The sequence below is a fragment of the Acomys minous genome (genome assembly GCF_964271855.1).
Source record: "Acomys minous genome assembly, chromosome: 12".
NCBI classification, from domain to species: domain Eukaryota; kingdom Metazoa; phylum Chordata; class Mammalia; order Rodentia; family Muridae; genus Acomys; species Acomys minous.
The window spans coordinates 63040912-63053414 of record NC_140493.1 but is presented as its reverse complement, the minus strand read 5'-3'; the positions used below and the strand labels follow the sequence as shown (position 1 = coordinate 63053414).

The window sequence follows — 12503 nt, the reverse complement described above, 5'->3', positions numbered from 1 at the left end:
GTGTATGCCACTACCCCCAGCTAAACATTATACTTTTCTGAGAAGGCACCTAAAGCCTTGGTTTTTGCTGTTAACTGATCTTCAAACCCACCAAAGACTCAAAAAAGATAAATTACCACAGGACATGTAATCCAAGCAGCCTATGTGTTGACTAATATGCCAGAGTCTGACTCGTTATCCAGATGGCCTTGCCACTAGGCTCCTGTGGTGTCATGGGCAGAGCGCCTAGGGCAGCGTCAGTTTTCAGCTGTCAGGCAAAGCTGAGAGGTTTTTCTGTGCAGAAGGAACTTGGGAGACTGGCTGGCCTTATTTTGTCTAGGCAATATACGGCCGTTAACTCTTCAGATGTCCTGTGTGTCCACAGTTCAGACAGGGCCTTAGCAGCAGGCGAGTTGGGGTTGGAGCAGCCTTGCTTGCCCAGTATCACAATCCAGGTAAAGTTATCAGCCTTTGTGCTGTGGTCTTCTTGGAGGCTTTGGGGTCACCGATAGTCGCTGGGAGTCTCTGTCACAGTAAGCTTTTTTATTAAGCATTTCAATGTACTTATTCTACAAATCTTCTGAAAGGTTTGAGGACCATCATCTATTAATTATAGCTGAGCTAAACAAACTTGGCTTAACTTCGAAAACATAAGACAAGAGACAAGGTAAATAAAGCTCAATCTTGTAATTAATTATCTGTATCAGTTCTTACCATGACTTCAAATAGATTTCTGAACTAGTACTAAAGCAAAACTTTCAATCATAAATATAGTTCATAGAGAGACTAGAAATCCTGCTGGTCCTACCACACTGCATCATTAGAGACTGAACAGCAAAAGCTTAAAAGACAGAAGAAGTTGCACTTGATGGTCAGCAAGGTTCTGAATGCAGTTGGCAGCCCTCAATAAAGATGGCGACAAAGCCAGGACTCTCCCACAACCAAGATGGCTGCCAGTCATGAGCCTGCCCTTTGTTAAGATGGCAATGAAGCTATGGCTTCACCTCTTTTATCCCAAAATCAACATGGCAATCAGCCACGTGTTCTAAGTGTCTCGCAGTAGGTGATTTAAAAATTCCATTGCAGGGCTGGAGAGACGGCTCAGATGTTAAGAACACTGTCTGCTCTTCCAGAGGTCCTGAGTTCAATTCCCAGCAATCACACAGTGGCTTACAATCATCTACACTGAAATCTGATGTCCTCTTTTAAAAAATAATAAAGACGTTTTGCCGGGCATGGTGGCTCATGCCTTTAATCCCAGCACTCAGGAGACAGACTGCTCTGGACAGATGTGGTTTGGAGAAATTCAGACACCCAGTGGCAACCATTTCTCCCACCTTTTTCAGAATTCCAAGGCTATTGAAGTGGATCCCAAATCAATAATCTGGAATCAGATGGTTTTTGGGGTTTGGGGGTAACCTATGGTCAGATGTCTCCCAACTGCAGAACCACCCCTAGAATTAAAACCTGGCTTTTGTTCCTGGTGGACTAGCTCTCGAGTGGCCGTGGCTTCACAGATGAGATCTGAGGGGCCCTGAACCCCGAAGAGGCACCTGATACCTCTTGACTTCGGCCAGCAGATAGATCACTCACTAAGTGCAACGTTGCATCAGGCGCCAGAGGGAGGTGGAAGAAAAGGATCTGTTCCCACAATGCCTGTGGCCAGGCTGCATACTCAACTTCTCCCAGGTTTAAAGATGATCAATCAGAGCAGGAAGATGAGGTGAAGGGAGGAGCCCCACAAGTCCAGCCTGCTGGGCTTCCCCCAATCACCACACCAGATGATTGATTAAAATGGAATGAACTAGTGGCAAGATGAAGCTATATTATGTAAATGCGGGTCTATTGGGAACAGCAGAGGAGGGGAAGGGAGGGAGGGAAAGAGGTGTGCAAGCAGAGAGGGGGAGGGGAGGGGAAGAGAACGAGGAGGGCAGAGGAGAGGGAGAGGAGGGGGGAAAGGGAGGGAGGAATGAAAATGTCTGGAGTATATGGTGAAGGGTCTCTGGGACGGGGAAGCCCTGGCCCTAGGTAGAGGGCAGAGCATGCCAGCCACGCCCTGCAACCGGTAGGGACCTAACAGACAGATGGATGGATACATGGACTGGCAGGTGGATTTGATAAAGAATTGACTCACATAACTATAAAAGCTTGAAAGTCCCATGATCTACAGAGACCCAGGATTCTAAAGTTCACAGCCTCAGCACCAGGACAGCTGTTGCTATATGGAGCCATAGTGAAAGCGTGAAGACAAGAGAAGAAGCTAAAGGCCCTGACTGGAAGACAGCTGGGTAAAAGTCAACGCATCCTCCCGCAACCTGCTTGATCTGCTTGTTCAAATGTGCATCTCACTGGGCATGGTGGCACACGCCTTTAATCCCAGCACTCAGGAGGCAGAGGCAGGCAGATTGCTATGAGTTCCAGGCCAGCCTGGTCTACAAAGTGAGTCCAGGACAGCCAAGGCTACGCAGAGAAACCTTGTCTTGAAAAACAAAACAAAAACAAATGTCCATCTCAAGACATGGCCTCATACCACACCCAGGATGATGAGGAACCAATGGCACAGTCAAATGCACACATAAAACTGAGCATCTGGCCAGGAACAGTGGCATATACCTGTAATCCCAGCATTCAGGGAGGCAGAGACAGGTGAGCATCTGTGAGTTCGAGGCCAGCCTGGTCTACAAAGGGAGTCCAGGACAAGAAACCTTGTCTTGGGGGTGGGGGTGGGCGCAGGGGGAACAACCAAAACCAAAAAGTACAGATGGCTCAGTGGTTAAGAGCACTGTCTGCTCTTCCAAAGGACCTAGGTTCAATTCCCAGCACCCAGCACATGGCAGCTCACAACTGTCTGTAACTCCAGTTCCAAGGGATCTGATACCATCACACTAATGCACATAAAATAGAATTCAATAAATTATTATTTTTTTAAAAAGCACAGGGACTGATTTTGGTAGATCATACCATTATGCTCAGCACTCAGAAGGCAGGAGGAGGAGGACCTCTGAGTTTCAGGACAGCCAGGGTTACCTAGAGAGACTCTATTTATAAATAATCCATTCATTCATTCATTCATCATGCTTTTGTGAAGATTTCATGGGGTCTTCAAGTAAAGGCTCAAGAACAGTGTCTGACATATGGTATAGTACGCTCTCAGTAGCTTTTAGCTACCAATGCTATGCAATCTCATTGCATTTTGGTTTGGTTTGGTTTTTAGTTTTTGAAACAGGGTTTCTCTGTGTGATAGCTCTGCTTGTCCTGGACTTGATTTGTAAGGCCTCAAACTCACAGAGCTACTCCTACCTCTGCCTCCTGAGTGCTGGGATTGAAGGTGTGCACCACTATGGCCGGCCTCTTGTTGCTTTTTAAAAACAGCAGTAGACACACACCTTTAATCCCAGCACTTGGGAAGCAGAGGCAGGTGGATCCCTGTGAGTTCGAGGGCAGCCTGGTTTACAAAGCCAGTGTGAGTCCAGGACAGCCAAGGCTACACACAGAAAAACCCTGTGTCCAAACCAACAAACAAAACCACAACAACAACAACACCACAACAGCAGCAGCTGTAGAGCTCGTTCATCATTCCGCCAGTGCCAGAGCCAATGCCTGTCTTGGTGATTTCTCGGTGCCAGCAGAGCTCTGGACTCTTTAGACCCATCACGGAGGGGGGTGGGGGGGCGGACAATCTAACTTCCCGCCGTGACTGTTCTCCAGTTTTCTGTAGTGGCCTCCTCCTGTGTGCCATTTGCTTGTTCTTAGCACCGAGAGCAAGTGCATAGTTTTTTTTAAAAAAATGCTTTTGAGGTAATATCCATGTCAAGTTTATTCCAGCAGCTGAGCGAGGGGCGGGGCGGGGCGGAGCTAAAGCCAAGGCCACACATCTCAGAAGTGGACTGGGTGAGTTTGCTGCTCGTTTTCTCAGCAGGACACCCTGGTGGAAGTGGGGATTTTTGAACCGTGACTCTTGGTTTCTGGAGGAACTTGCTAGATGGGAAGGCAAGGCTCATGAGACACAGAGACAATGAAAAAGGAAGGGGCTGACAGGGTGGGTGGAGGGACTTTTTTTTTTTTAAATCTCAGGGGAGCCAAAAGGGAAATGGTGGCAAAGGGGCGGGACAGTGCTGTGGCTGGAGCAAGGTAATCAGGGGACTTCTTTGTTCTCAGAAAGAGGGTGGTTTGGGGTGTTTGTGAGGAGAAGAAAGGAAGTGGTGGGATGGGAGGCTCCTGTTCTGTCCTATTTTTAGAGGACGGAGAAGGGGGGGGTGCCTCGTGTGACTGGGGGTGAGGTGGAGGTGGGTGGGGGCCTGGCGCAAAGACTCATTCAAATAAACTCTCGCTGAGGGTTAATGCAATCAGGAAAATGTGAAAGAAGGGCAATCATTATTCTCTGTGTAGCCCTAGCTGTCCTGGAACTCACTCTGTAGACCAGGCTGGCCTTGAACTCACAGAGATCTGCCTGGCCTGCCTCTGCCTGCCAAATGTTGGGACTAAAGGCATGTGCCACCACCTCCTGGCTGTGTGTAGTTCTGAGTAAAACTTATTTGTTTTTTGTTCTCTCTCTCTCTCTCTCTCTCTCTCTCTCTCTCTCTCTCTCTCTTCTGTCCTCCTCTTCCTCCTCCTCTTCTTCTTCTTCTCTCTCTTTCCCTCCCTGCCTCCCTCCCCCTCTCTCCTCTCTCCCTGGCCCCCCCGCATGTGAATGTTCCCTGCCCCCCCCCATGTGAATGTGAAGGCCAGAAGTCAATGTCAAATAAACTTCTTTCATTGTTCTCCTCCTCATTTTTTGAGGCAAGGCGTGAGCTCTAGGGAAGCCCTGTCCCCACCCAGCCTTGCTCTCGTGGTGCTCAGCTCCAGATGTGCATCACTGCATCAGCTCCTTGCACCTGTGATGGGGATCACAGCTCAGGTCCCATGGTTACAAAACAGGCACTTCCCAGACTTTACTTTCTTAGAAACCCAGTGTGTAAGACACCATTCTGAACTTGTGCATAGCATCTGAATATACAGCATCACTATCAGAATTTCCTCCAAAATGAGTACAAAAACTGTGTAGAAGTACACCAACCATGTCTTAAAATATTTAGGTATGCTTTTTCCTTAGAGAGTTTTCATGTCCAAATACAGGTTATTTATAAATACTTATTTCTTTATATTTTATTATATAAATATATAATTATATATATACACATACATATCACTGCCCGGCAACAGCAGCTGTACTGAAAGAGCCACTAAACTGAATTAATATCAGTACATCTTGCAGACAAGATACTGGCAGTATTTAGTAATGGAGGTAATATGTAGCAAATGTAAGTTCTGGTTTTCCTAATATGCCTTACAAATTTAGATTACATTGACAGAAAAGAAAGAGAGGGGGAGGGGGAAGAAAGAAAGAAAGATAGATCACATTTATGCTGGTGTGAACTTTTGACCCCAGCATACCAAAGGCAGAGGCAGAGGCAGACAGATCTTTACTAGTTCAAGGCAACCTGCTCTATATATTGAGTTCCAAGTCAGCCACAACTATATAATATTACCCTCTCTCAAAAGAAAAAAATCACATTACTTTATTTTTTATTTGTAGAAAGTCAGAGGACAATGTCTAAGTATGGACTTTCTCCTTCAGCTATGCAAGTTCAGGGTTTGAACTTAGCAAGTGCTTTTTCTGCTGAACCATCAAACAGGCCTCTAATTTGATAATCTTTTTAATAGGCCTATATAAGGCTTTATGTTTAATTCACAGAATTCCTGCCAGTCAGGAAATGAACATGAAGCTCATGCTGAAGATGCATCCATGGTCCAATGTTACCTTAACACCAGAGGTACAGAGAGATAGGGTTTAGCCACAGACAGTTCAAGAAATGTATCGTTTACTTAGAAAAACATAGAAATAAAAATCACAGAAAAGTTGGAAGTTTTTGTTTGGTATTTCTTTCTTTCTTTTTCTTCGCCTTGGCTGTCCTGGACTCACTTTGTAGACCAGGCTGGCCTCGAACTCACAGCAATCCGCCTGCCTCTGCCTCCCGAGTGCTGGGATTAAAAGCATGCCCTCAAACTCATGAAGATCCACTTACCTCTGCCTCTGCCCTCTGCCCTCTGCCCTCTGCCTCTGCCTCCCAAGTGCTGTGATTAAAGGCGCCACTACACTTAGCTGAAGTTAACTTCTAAAAAGCATAATATCAAATTATTTTTATAAGACCTTTAGATTTGAGTGTCCAGATAAAGTATAAGACCTCTATTAATATTTGAAAATCATTTTTAAAATAATAACTTTTAGGCTAAGATTGTTCTGTTTTGTTTTGTTTTAATTTCATTATGTGCCTGAAATTCAAGTTTAACTGGACATTCTGTATTATGATTTGCTAATTCTGATGACAACCTTAAATTTGAAACATGTAAGGTAGAAAAAAAAAATCCTAGGCCAGTGGAGTTGGTGAGACAGGCTCCCTGGAGCATGCAGGTTTGGAGGCAGCTACTGAAGAGAGCTTGAGGTGGAAGCAGAACATGAGGAATCATGTAGGAAGTTCATGTCCTTGACGCTGAAATGGAGATGCGCAAGTAATTCCTGGTTGGGATGGCAACCAAGATGGCTTAGCTGCTTCCCTAGATGAGTGAGAAGTGCAAATCACAATGTGAGATCCTCCTGTTCTGTTTCTTTGTTTGTTTTTCTCCACTGTGAGCAGTCTCTTAGCTGGATTTCTTTCTATGGGGTTTTTGGAAGGAAAAGATAATGTTGCTGTTAATCAGAGTTATTTACTGGGCCTGTAAACCAAGACCAGCTTTCAATAGTGTGATCACAGAAGCATTTCTCTTTCCAAGGTACACACATGTACACCAGCATTAGAGTTGCATGGATACCCATCCTAATGACCAAAAATTATTTAAATGATTTTGAACAAGGCATGTGTCTGTAGTTCCAGGAGAAGGCAGAGGCAGGAAAACCACAGTAAAAATCGTAAGTCCAAGACCAGTCTGGGCTGCATGCTGAAAAAGAGGAAATTTTTTCTGAGAGTTTAGTGTGTATACATGTGTGTATGTGTGCTTGTGTACATGTGCATGTGAGTGTGTTTGTGTGTGTGTGTGTGTGTGTCCCCAGTTACTTCCAACAACAGTGTTCTGACACCTGCTGACCTGCTGATACTCGGGAGTGCTTTATGGTTACGCATCAGCAGAATTTGAGGGTGAAACCTCAAGTTGCTCCACAACTGAAGGAGCAAGCCTAAGAATAAAGAACATCCCTGTCAGTGCTAGGAAAGATGCTAAGGAGCTGATAAGTAAAGAAAGGGATAAAGGGGCTGGGTGTGGTGGCGCACGCCTTTAATTCCGGTACTGGGGAGGCAGAGGCAGGTGGATCACTGTGAGTTCGAGGCCAGCCTGGACTACAAAGTGAGTCCAGGACAGTCAAAGCTATACAGAGAAACCCTGTGTAGAAAAAAAACAAAAAACAAACAAATAAATAAATAAATAAATAAAATAAAATAAAATCCCAAGCCAGGTGTGGTGGTACACTTAATCCCAGCGCTCAGGACACAGAGGAAGGCAGATCTCTCTGAGTTTGAGGGCAACCTGGTCTACGGAGTGAGTCCAGGACTGCCAAAGCTACACAGAGAAACCCTGTTTTGAAAAACCAAAAAAGCTTTTCAGCTTTCGGCTCGGAGAAGGCTACGGTGCAACTTTCTTCAGTCATTCCGAATCCGGGTTCATCCGACACCAGCCACCTCCACCATGCCGCCCAAGTTTGACCCCAACGAGATCAAAGTCATGTACCTGAGACGCACCGGAGGCGAGGTCGGCGCCACATCCACCTTAGCCCCCAAGATCGGTCCCTTGGGTCTGTCTCCAAAAAAAGGTCGGTGATAACATTGCCAAGGCTGGTGACTGGAAAGGTCTGAGGATTACAGTGAAACTGACCACCCAGAACAGACAGGCCCAGATTGAGGTGGTGCCCTCTGCCTCTGTCCTGATCATCAAAGCCCTCAAGGAGCCACCGAGAGACAGGAAGAAGCAGAAGAACGTTAAACACAGTGGAAACATCACTTTTGATGAGACTGTCAGCATTGCCAAGCAGATGCAGCACCAGTCCTTAGTCAGAAAGCTTTCTGGAACTTTAAGGAGATCCTGGGTACTGCACAGTCTGTGGGCTGCAACTGGATGGCTGCCACCCTCATGACATCACCAGTGGTGCCGTAGAATGCCCAGCTAGTTAAGAAGCAACGAGAAAATATTTCAATAAAAGACTATCTGACGGCCAATGGGTTTGGTTAAGTTGAGGGAGGGGGGCATGGGAGTGTTTGGAATATTCGGTATGGACGTGGTAGCAAAATCTGGGAACCACTGAATCAGTCCTGGTGTGAGACAGGCCAAGAAGGCAATGGGTTGATTTTTTTTGTTTTCTATTTCCTAAACCTAGTGGAACTTTTAGAAAAAGGGCTGCCTAACAGCTGGGTGTGGTGATGTATGCCTTTAATCCCAGACATAGGTGGATCTCTGAGTTCAAGATCAGCCTAGTCTACAAAGCAAGTCCAGGACATTTAGGGCTACACAGAGAAGCCATGTCTCAAAAAAACAAAAACAAAAAAATGCATCGGTAGTTGATGATCCTTTATTAGATTGCCAACGTATCCCAGCTCCAAGGGCACTGCTGGCACAAACCTGTCAGTTTCCAGCTCAGCAGGGACTTAACCAGCAGATCTCTGATTTCAGGGATAGAAGGAGGTGCTGAGAGAGTCACCTATATTTATACAGAGGCTCAGAGGTCACAGTCCCTAGGTGCTAATGCTGTGTCAGCTTTCCTTTTACACTCAGATACAGAAAATATTAATACTCCCAAGATCCACAATAGCTTTTGGTGGTCTATTCCATTCTCTGGAGAAAATGACTGCAAAATATTGTCAGCAGGTGACTCAGTCTACTGCAAACATAAACAGGCCCATCTGAGTTTACTGAGCGTAAGCAAATTCCCTATTGGCAGGGGCTACAATTCTGGGATTTTTGGAGGCTCAAGTAGAAAGATGTCAACTTGGGGAGACAGTCCCAAAAAGTTAAAAAGGGCTGGAGGGACAGCTCAGCACTGGTTGCAGAGGGCAGTTCCCAGCAACTGCCTAGCTCTGAGGATTCGCTGGCCTCTGAAGGCATGTGTTCACACACATGAATTCAGGGACAACAAAACAATACAAGGGGCTTTTATTTTTTGGTACTCATGTAACAGGGCTAGAATTTTTAAACTACTTGATGTGGGTGCTGGGAAACCAACTCATGTTCTGTAATCCTAGCACTTGTGGACGCAGAGGCAAGAGGATTTCTGCAAGTTCAAGGCTAGCCTGGTCTAGAGTCCTGGACAACCAAGGCTACACAAAGAAACCCAGTCTCAAAAAACCAAAGAAATGGACACTGATTTTAGCACAGTCCTATTGCTGATGTGTGGCAGCTTTTGTAATGCAAAAATATTAACACATTTGTTCTGTATTAAAAGTACCTTCAAATGCAAAAATAAATCAAAAAATAAATAAATAAATAAAATCCCTGTTTCTTCACTTTCAAATTCCTATTTTCTATTTCTGGCACCCTGTTTCTAGACCTCTATCACAAGTATACAAAAGCAAAGCTAAGATTGAACATATATACAGAGCTATTCACTGCAACACTACTTCCAACAACAACAAAAAAAAATGGCAAAAAAACAAAACGGAAGGGCTGAAGGCATCATTGGCTTGTGGCGTGCACGTTCAGCACTCAGGCCCTGGCTGGGTTCAACCTCCAGCCTGGCAAACAAAGAGAACAAAGTGAGAGAGAAGAACTGTTAAGACAGAGGAAACTGGGAAGTGTGTACTGTATGCTTTAGAGTACATAAAGGCCAAAAATACAAATCTATTTTAAACAAATCATATTTTAAACAAAAATCTAATTTTTAAAAAATTCCTTTAAGCCGGGCGTGGTGGCGCACGCCCTTAATCCTAGCACTCGGGAGGCAGAGGCAGGCGGATCACTGTGTGTTCGAGGCCAGCCTGGTCCAGGACGGCCAAGGCTACACAGAGAGACCCTGTCTCGAAAAACAAAAAAAAAAACCAAAAAACAAAAAAAATCCCCTTATATGGGGAAGGACAGAATAGGGCAGAGATAAAAGAGACAGAAACAAAACTTCTTTAAACATGCTTTTGTTGGTCTAGACTTGACTTTGGGGTCGTTTAAGTATTTAAATAATTTATAATCAAATTGTGAAAAGCAAATCTTGAAAATGGAAAAATAAAAGGAGATAAATTAACATATATGTGTAGCCAGCAGGAGACAGAGTACTCCAAGTAATTTAACTATATGGTAATGCAGGGCTGAGAAGATGAACTAGGTTAAAGCTAGGTTCCTAAGCAAAGACGGAGTAATACAGGCAGGCAGCATGGTTCACACTGTAATCCCAGGACTCAAGGACTCTGATAAAGAACACTTGCTTCAAGCATAATGTCAGCCAAGGATATACAGCAAAAACTCTCTCAATAAAATAAAGTAATAAAATAAAACCAGCTATTTGGCTGGTACTCCTGGTAGAATATCCTGTAAAGATAAGAACTGTAAAACATTAATAAGGAGCCTTTAAAGTTTTAGAGTTGTGCCGCTGGTGTCTGCTATGACCCTAAGGGCCACAGGAACAAGCAAGTGAGTAGTTGTGTGAAATTGCCTCCTCCTCAGGGTCACTGAGTACCAACAGTCTTGGCATAGGAAGGAGAAATAATCAGTTCAGATAGACAGGTTAAGTAGAAGTCCTATGGTCATTAATTTTAATATGAAGTATCAATGGGAATAAATAGTGCATTGTATCTTTTAAGCATTTAACCAGAACCATTTCCTAGAACCCACTCAAGAAAAAGTACTAGAAACAATAGCAACAAAAGTAGCAGTGAATACTCTTTTTTTTTTTTTTTTTTTTTTTTTTTTTGGTTTTTGGTTTTTGGTTTTTGGTTTTTTTCAAGACAGGGTTTCTCTGTGTAGCCTTGGCTGTCCTAGACTCACTCTGTAGACCAGGCTGGCCTCGAACGCACAGAAATTCGCCTGCCTCTGTCTCTGCAGTGAACACTCTTATGTGACCTTGAAGTACAATTTCTACAAAGAATCAGAGTACCTTAGAGAAAAGTAACTCCAGGGACTGGAGACATACAAGAGGAGCTTGGACCATCTTGTCACAAAGACAGCAAAGAAGCTATCAAAGACTATAGGGTCATAGCTACAAGTCCAAAGGGATCCTACTGCAGCGATGCCTGTACATCCACATTTGCTGCAGGACTCGGCACAGCAGCCAAGAGAGGGAATCAGCCTAGCTGCCCATCATCAGACGACTGGACAAAGAAACTGTGGTACACGTATACAGCAGAGTTTTATACAGGTAAACATAGTGAAATTCTGTCACTTGCAGGAAAATGGAAACAATCCCATTTATCAAAATAAGCCAGACTCAGAAAGGCAAATGTCATGTGCATCATCCTGCAAGCGAGCTTTGCGGACACTATACAATGGTGCCACATGTCTAGAGTTGTCTAAAATAAGAATGGAGTCTGTCCTAGGGGGCAGCTGGTATCTAGGCTTTTAGACATTTAAAAGCTTTCAACTTGGGGCTGGAGAGAGAGATGGTTCAGAGGTTAAGAGCGCTGACTGCTCTTCCAGAGGTCCTGAGTTCAATTCCCAGCAACCACATGGTGGCTCACAACCATCTGTAATGTGATCTGATGCCTTCTTCTGGCCTGCAAGTGTACATGTAGGCAGAGCACTGTATATATAATAATAAATAAATAAATATTTTTTAAAAGCTTTCAACTCTCCAAAAATACATTTAAAAATAGAGGAAGCTGGCGGTGGTGGCGTATGCCTTTAATCCCAGCACTTGGAAGGCAGGGGCAGGCCAATCACTGTGAGTTTGAGGCCAGCCTGGTCTACAAAGTTAGTCCAGGACAGAGAAACCCTGTTTTGAAAAACCAAAAACCAAAAACCAAAAAAAAAAAAAAAAAAAAAGAGAGAGAGAGAAAATTAAAAATTAAAAATAGAGGAAACAATCAAGAAGAGACTTGATACCCTATGAGCATATACAGGGGGAGGTAATCCCCCTCAGGAACAGTCATGGGGAGGGGAATAAGGGGAAAATGGGAGGGAGGGAAGAATGGGAAGAAAGGGATGGGATAACCATTGAGATGTAACAAGAATAAATTAATTAAAAAATTTTCAAAAAAAATAGAGGAAACAAAACTGTGTCCAAGCCATGAGAAGGAAATATATCACTGTTCCTATTCATAATATTTTTTTTAAAAAACCACACAACCTATTTAGACCAACACATGACCAAAAGAAAAAAGAAAACGGGATACTGAGTCTTTCAAGAAATGAAAACACAGGGATAGTGCTTGTAGACAGGCAAAAAGACACATGGTCCTTAAGGAAATATAAATTTGAATAGGAAAATTTGAACAATAGAGAACAGACTGCCTCTTAGATTCATGATGTATGAAGCTTGGCCCAATCCCAGTAGCTGTCAAAGGATGTTGGCAGAGGCTCAG

The 12503-nt window shown here is 44.1% G+C and overlaps 1 protein-coding gene and 1 pseudogene across 2 annotated transcripts in view; one reads left to right on the top strand and one right to left on the bottom strand.

Moving 5' to 3' along the window:
• The window catches only part of LOC311580083 (uncharacterized protein), a 355681-nt gene that overhangs the window by 332749 nt on the left and 10429 nt on the right, over nucleotides 1–12503 (bottom strand). The window lies entirely within an intron of this gene.
• LOC311578725 (large ribosomal subunit protein uL11-like) lies at nucleotides 7630–8373 on the top strand (annotated as a pseudogene). The gene has a single exon. The product of its transcript is annotated as a large ribosomal subunit protein uL11-like (transcript).